Source organism: Leptonotus elevatus, chromosome 4, assembly GCF_054856555.1.
Source record: "Leptonotus elevatus isolate MCC_2025b chromosome 4, RoL_Lele_1.0, whole genome shotgun sequence".
Classification (NCBI taxonomy): domain Eukaryota; kingdom Metazoa; phylum Chordata; class Actinopteri; order Syngnathiformes; family Syngnathidae; genus Leptonotus; species Leptonotus elevatus.
The window spans coordinates 18,243,854-18,251,457 of record NC_141242.1 but is presented as its reverse complement, the minus strand read 5'-3'; positions in this window follow the sequence as shown (position 1 = coordinate 18,251,457).

The following is a 7,604-nucleotide window of genomic DNA, read 5'->3' as shown; positions in this document are numbered from 1 at the left end:
TTGCATCCTCTGTTGTCCATTAAGCCTCTCTCTTCCTAACATATGGGTAATGGCCTATTTGTACACCATAATCAGAGACACACACGCATTCTCACTGACTGTCGAAAGCCATCAAAATAAGACACACAGCCACATTGACACAGCTGCAGTCATTATTCACAAGAAGAGGTCTCGGGTGCGGGGGTTGAAGGATGGCAAACGGAACTCCTGTCTCATCTGATGTAGCAGTGTCACAAAGCTCTAGATGCGTAACAAATTTAGCAGAATCATTGATCTGGCTTATGGCAGGCTGAGATCTGCTCTGTGCAATTTGAGTGCAATTTACTTACATCTGCAACAATAAGCAATTTTAATCATAACATTTTCATTTTGTATTCTTTGCCCACTGCAGCCTCTGTTCACTTCATATGACTTTGACATATGACATATGACAACCTTTTAGCTACCAATGATAACCACCAAAACAACTTTGAGTACATGCAGTCACACAAAATGGAGTGACTGAGTTGACAAAATGTAAAAGACCAAGGTTAGTAATTACCTGCAATTTTAGGATCATACTTTTGGCAGCAAAACAGTTTATTCATATTTTGACAGTTAAGGATTTTCAATAAAGGGCAAACTAACTTTCAGCCACCATGATTGTTAACATTAATGGTCTTCAAAAAACATATGAAAAGGAAATTCTGTATAAGTACTGGTCAAATTCTGTATAAGTACTGGTGATGCACTGGTTAATCAGGATTTGGATTAGACAATCGTTCCCCTTTCTGAAGGCACCTTTCTGATATCAAAATAACACAACTGTATCTGGACTGGTAGTGTTAATTTTATACGCCATTTTTAAATTTAGTCTCAGTTTTAGTCCAGTTTCAGTCACGCTTGTTAGTTTCTATCATAGTTGGTCAACCTTATCCTGTTTTTATTTAGTCAATTTTAGTCGACTATAAATCTAGCATTTTAGTCTTTATTTTAGTAATTTTATCAATCTAGTTTTAGTCAACAAAAATTGTCAACATTGTAGTCTAGTTTTAGTTAGGACAATCATTTTACCCTTGTATGTTTTTAAGACAGCAGATTATGTTAAACATTTTGGATCTAAAACTATTTCACATACATTTTTCTCTCATCTATTTGATGAGAAACAACTTCACACACAATTACAGGATATCAACAAGTGGCTACTATGGCTCCATGCTACGAGTTAGTAAATTAGCCTGCTAGCAATCGGATTAACATTATTCTTAAATTGTTAACATAGGCAAAAACTCGGACATGGAAGGAGTTTGGTGAGGCCATGGAAAACAACTTCCGGACGGCTTTGAGGAAATTCTGGTCCACCGTCCGGCATCTCAGGAGAGGACAGCCTGTAGACTCTGAGGTGGGCTCTCCTATCTCTGGGGTCGAAGTCACTGAGGTGGTTGGAAAGCTCCTCGGAGTCGAGCCGCTGCTCTTACGCATTGAGAGGAACCAGTTGAGGTGGCTCGGGCATCTGGACGCCTCCCTGGAGAGGTGTCCCGGGCATGTCCCACCGGCGGGAGGCCCAGAGGACGAGCCAGGACATGCTGGAGAGACTATGTGTCTTGGCTGGGATCCCGTCGGAGGAGCTGGTTGAAGTGGCTTGGGAGAGGTTAGCAGAGACAAGATTTTACGAAATCATATAATTTTCGTCTCGCTTTTGTTCATGAACTAAAATGTCCATAGATTTGAGTTCAGTTTTTATTAAGTGAAGTACATTTCCATCTCGTCTTCATTAGTCAATGAAAATTCATACTGATTAAGCACCAGTTATTGTTTATTAATGAGGGTTTTAGTCAAGTCTAGTCTAGTTTTAGTCCGGTGAAAAATGTGCATTGACGAAATTATTTTCGTTTAGTTTTCGTTGACGAAATTAACACTAGTATCTGGCTAACAGGCAGCTCTTTCCATTGATATTACAGTACACTAAGCCAATGTAAAAGGATGCAGGGCATGCATATTGTATGAGCTATATCTAAAACATACATATTATGTTAATTGAAGACGCTAAATAGATAATCATAATCTATGTAATTTCATGATAAGGTGAAGAATGTAAAATGAATGAGATGTAAGAACACAGTTCAGAGAGTTGACCTTTTCATCTCTTAGGACTATCAAATGGAGGTTGACACCATTGTCCATTCCATATATGTAGTGTAATTCTGAAATCGGTTGTCTGAAGGACATGTCTGTGTCACAGTCAAAACCCAAATAAGATGTTTCCATTCCAGTAAATTGTACATTTACTTTAGCCAAATGTATCCAAAATGTTCAGAATTTAAATGTAGGCCTATGGTACTGAAAAAAAAAAATACAATGCTGGTCTTTTTTTCTTCTTTTTTTTCTAATAAATATATATGGTCTTAGTCTTGCCTTGGTCTCGTTATGCTACGGTCTCGAAAATGTCTTGATCTCTGGAGCAGTCTTGACTACAACACTGCTACGCACGTGGATGGCTTTCTTGTGTGCTACAAGTACTTATTTATGATGGAAGTAAATAGTGAAGACCAATTTCAGGGTTATGGATTTTTCCCATGTAATTGAGAATCCTAGCTTGACAAATAATAAAAATGTTAAGGCACATCATTGATATTTTTTTTGTTTTTAATTTTGAAGCAACTGCAACCAAGTTCTGGGAGTGTTGCCAGAAACGGATTAAATCCATGCACTCTGTCCAGATAAGAAGGAACAGAAAAATAGCCATTCCTATTTGCCATTCGTAACTAGCTCTCTTAGTATTCTGTATTAGTCATGTTTGGGAAGTCGTCAACCCTCTTTAACAGTGCATGCTGTGTTATTTTGGGTGCATTGAAATATTCCTTCGTTCGCTACGCCACCAGGCTTGAGGGTCGTGCTTTGAGGTCTGCATTATACAGATCGTTGTTAGTAGTAGATAAATGTCATCCACAACAACCTTGACACAACATAAAGATACATGTAACATGTCATTAAAGTGCTTTGTTTGATTAGGTCATAAGAAGATCTGACATTATAAGTGATGTGGTGTTGCGGCCACACTACATTATCAGTGCCTTTGGCAACATTAGCTGTGCCTCTTTCTTGCTTTGTTTCTCAACAGAGCAAAATGTCACTTCTGATAAGCCTGACTGTGGTCCTGTTGCGGCCATATATCTACTAAATGTGCCATGTTGTATAAGCTCAGCAGGATGGGGAAAAAAATGCACTATGGGGAGGAGTTATAGTAAGTCATCCTCGGAAAAGAGCTCCATCAATCTCAGAACAAACAGGAAGGGGGGAAAAAGACATACATGCCTGTGACGACTTACATGGAGGATCTCTTGTGCATACATACAGTCGTGATCAAAAGTTTACAAACTCTTGTAAAGAACATAATGTCATGGCTCTCCTGAGCCTCCAGTTTTTTCTATAACTCAGATTTTTCTCTGATAGAGTAATTGGAACGGATACTTTCTTGTCACAAAAAATATTCAGGAATTTTAAGTTCTTTTATGACGTTCTTTGGGTTTAACAGAAAAAGTGAGCAAATCTGTTGGGTCAAAAATATACATATAGAGCAATGCTAATATTTGGTTTACATGTCTCTTGGCCATGCTCACTTCAATTAGGCGCTTTTGGTAGCCATCCACAAGAGTCTGGTAAGCTTCTGGTTGAATCTTTGACCACTCCTCTTGACAGAATAGATCATTCATCCATTTTGTCCTCATTCGGGTCAATGTGACATAATTTGTTTAAAGCAAGGGTGCAGGGCAAACTCGGTCCTCGAGGGCCAAAGTCCTGCAGGTGTTGGAGGTTTCCCTCTTCTAACACAAGCTGATTCCAATCGACAGGATTGTTATCAGGCTTATGCAGAGCTTGCTGATGAGCTGATCATATAGCAGCTGTGTTGGAGAAGGGAAACATCCAAAACCTGCAGGACTCCGGCCCTCGAGGACCGAGTTTACCCACCCCTAGTTTAAACTAAAGAAAAATGACAGAATGTTAGGCCAGAACACTGGGACATAAATAAAGTATCGCAGTTTTTTTTTAAAATCAGTAACAACGCTTGATTTACTAAAGTTTGTTGCCTAATAGGGGCATGCCAAGTTGGCCCAGCAGCTGAAAGCAATTGCAAGGATTGACAGGACAAACTTTCACTTTCCTGCAGTCTGTAGGGTTGCCATCAAGGGAAGGGAATGTTCTGAACTTTTATTTCAAAACCATTGTCATGTTGAGTGAAGTGATGTTCCCTGAGAAAAGTGCCTTAGCAACGCAGTTGCTATAGCTCCCTATTTGATTGTAATGCAACTTAAACTAGTTGAGAGTGAATCAACATCACATTCTGCTGTATTTTACTGCCACCGCTCAAAGATTTCGCAGACTGCACAGCCTGGAATTAATAATACGAATGCTGGATGACCACAAATCCACACAATCAACAACATTCTTCAGAAAATAAATCAATTGACTGATTTATTTTTTTTGCCTATCCCAGAATCCATGTCAGAGACACAACACACCCAGTTGTTTTTCTGTAAACAGGCTAAGCACACGTTGTTCAACCACAGTTCTGGGCACTGGGGTCATGGCAGTAGTAACAATAATATGACGTGGTAATATTGGCCATCTCCCCTCTAGCACTGACACGCAAGCTCTGTGGATCTAGAGACTCCCAATTAGATTTACCTTTTCTAAATGGGCCGCTGTCATCCACCAGCCTGGAGCGTCACGCTAGTGCTTGATTAACATCAAGCAGCTAGGGCTGCAGACACACACGATTTGCATGTGGCACGTATCCTGCCTACAACTTTAACAAGATCCTATCTTTCAATAGTTTTGGTTTATTTGTTGGCAATGTTAGAGAATGAAGTGTTTCCCTTATCCTGTGGCTACTCACTTATGTTCAGAAGTAGGTTCATTTGTGTTATGTTCAAGAGTCCCAAGCATTATGAAAACCTCTTGTTGATTGTGCATGTCTTTGTTGAAACAAGGAGCAACATACATTTCTTATGTTAGTGTTCTTGCCATCCCATCCAATTCAGTGACCACAGACAACATCCATCCTTTTTCTGCATTACTTGCTGCTGTTACGTTACCTTGCACTGGTGACATTTGATTATACTGGGACTTACACTATCAATGGCCCAACACACTTGCACAGTTCTTGGCTTCTGTGATCTGGACCAAAGCAGAAAGCTATAACAGGCTGCTTATATTATACTCATCTGTATTTTGTTTCCCTTATCTTTAAAAACAGCACTGTAAAATGCAGTCCAGGCCAATATTTGGTGATAAGAAACACTACACTAATATTCACCAAGTGCTTGTACTGCTGGACAAAACAATCTTTTGAATTTTTTGGGGGGACAGTTTAATTGCAAATGAAGACTTTGGTAAGTAATGTAAACCAGGGCCCGGTGCTCAATTCTCGGTTATTTTAACCACTTCTAACCGCCGATTAAATTCTTAACCCACCGTTAACTAACCGACCGTTAAATATGTGTTGTTCAAAACATGGTTAGTCACGCTGTTAGTTAACGGCACTGTTAAAGTTAACCGTGCCATTTACGGCACTGGTTTGCACAGATATGTCCCATAATTCCTATTTTTGTTTACTTCTGGGTCGGCGAAAAGGAATGGATACTATGAAAACGACCAACCAAACAAACGTTATTCAATCAATTTTTTTGAGAAATATTTATTTTATTTTATTTTATTAAATATGATTTATTTTTTTCTACTGTGTGTATTTTCAGTGAATATTTTGTGTCATATTTTTGCCAATATTTTTGTAGCATAGAATATTGCATGTTTTTGTTTGATTTTGTTTCTCATATTTTTGTCTGGTTTTTTTTGTCTTACATAATTGTATTTTTGACTGATTTGTATTTTTTTGTGTAATAGTTCTGATAGAATTGCTTTTATTTGTCTTGTTTTTGTATTTACAAACTTCTAATATGTGTGTATTTTTTATCTAATACTTGTAATGATTACTAATATTTGTAATTACTGTTTTAAATTAAAATTAATTAAAACAATATTATTATAATATTCAATTTAAATTAATTTAACGTAAATAATTAGCCGCTATTCACAGTATTGTGGTTTGTTTGATTGACTGAAAGCAAACAAGAAACATTACAGGTAATCTCTTTTTGGAATCACTTGCCACTAAATGTTGGGCAAGCCCCCTCTCTGTCCATTTTTAGAACTCATCTTAAAAAAACACATTTTTATTATTTCTCTTTTGACTCAGCATGAGACTCGTTCAACCATTTTGCATGTAGAGACATCTAAAATGAATAAATGCCAAATGTTGTGGGATGTGAGACAATTCAACAGACACATTATAGGCTTAATGTATTTTCATCAACATAGCACAAGCGATTGATCATGTTGAGAACAGCGGAGAACTTTACATAATCATTTGCATTGATATGCCTAACTTAATCATTTTCAATTTATGCAAATAAATGAGAACCTTATTTTTTTTAATATGCGGTTTGATTTGTAGATAGAACAAATAGTTTTGACAATTTAAATTCTGATCTGAGACTGCATGCACCAAAACGACTGAGAAAAATTGTAATAGGACAACATTTTGTGCATCCCTTTCCCATCATCAACATCAGGTGTTGTGATGCTAAACTCAAAGGTGACTGACGTTCAGCTGCCCCACACAGAAAGAAATGTGGAGGATGATGGATAATAGCCCAGCTGGTCTCGTTAGGTGCAATTAACCCGTCTGAAGTCCCACAATTATGCAGGCAATAGCTGACGCTTACAATGCCACAATGCACCCACTGAATCAATACATAATTGTAATAATTACCATCCTGGTGTCATTTGCAAGTATTTCCAAAACTTAAAAAAAAAAGAAGAAGATAGAGTTGGATTAACACAGAGGGATGAATGGTTGAGGGATATCACCTCTTCACAATTGGTCTCGAAACTGGATGAGCAATAGCTCGGGGTTGCCGCTAATGACTAAGCCTGATGACGCATTATTTTTTGATGCTACAACACTTCTTTTTGTATCCATCCATCCATCCATCCATCCATCAATCTGGCTGTCCGCCAATCCATCCATCACTCTCCCCAGCCACTTCAAATGTAATCACTTGACAGCACAAAAAAACCCTGAGATTTCTCAAATCTCTGTCTGCCTGCCTGCCTGTCTGTCTGTCTGTCTGTCTCTCTCTCTCTCTCTCTCTCTCTCTCTCTCTCTCTCTCTCTCTCTCTCTCTCTCTCTCTCTAACACACACACACGCACACCTGAAAGCAGCGTGGATAATTATGCCTAATTGCAAATAAATGTCAAGCGGCACATTGTTTTGTCTTTCACAAATATAGCATTTTCAGAAAAAAGGTCAACATAATGAAAAACAGAACCTGAATATCCTCTCGGGAGATAATACAAATCAATTGTTCATCCTTAAACATGAAAGTTGACACATTTGTTCTGTTTAAAGTTTCATCAATGACCTGCATCAGGTTTTTCCAAATATAGGTTTATTTACAGAAACAAAAATATCTCTTGACAGTAGCAGTATAAAAATAGGCTACTAAAATAAATGTATATTCTTTCTGAAATCAGACGATTTCAATATTTTACTGCCGTGGGC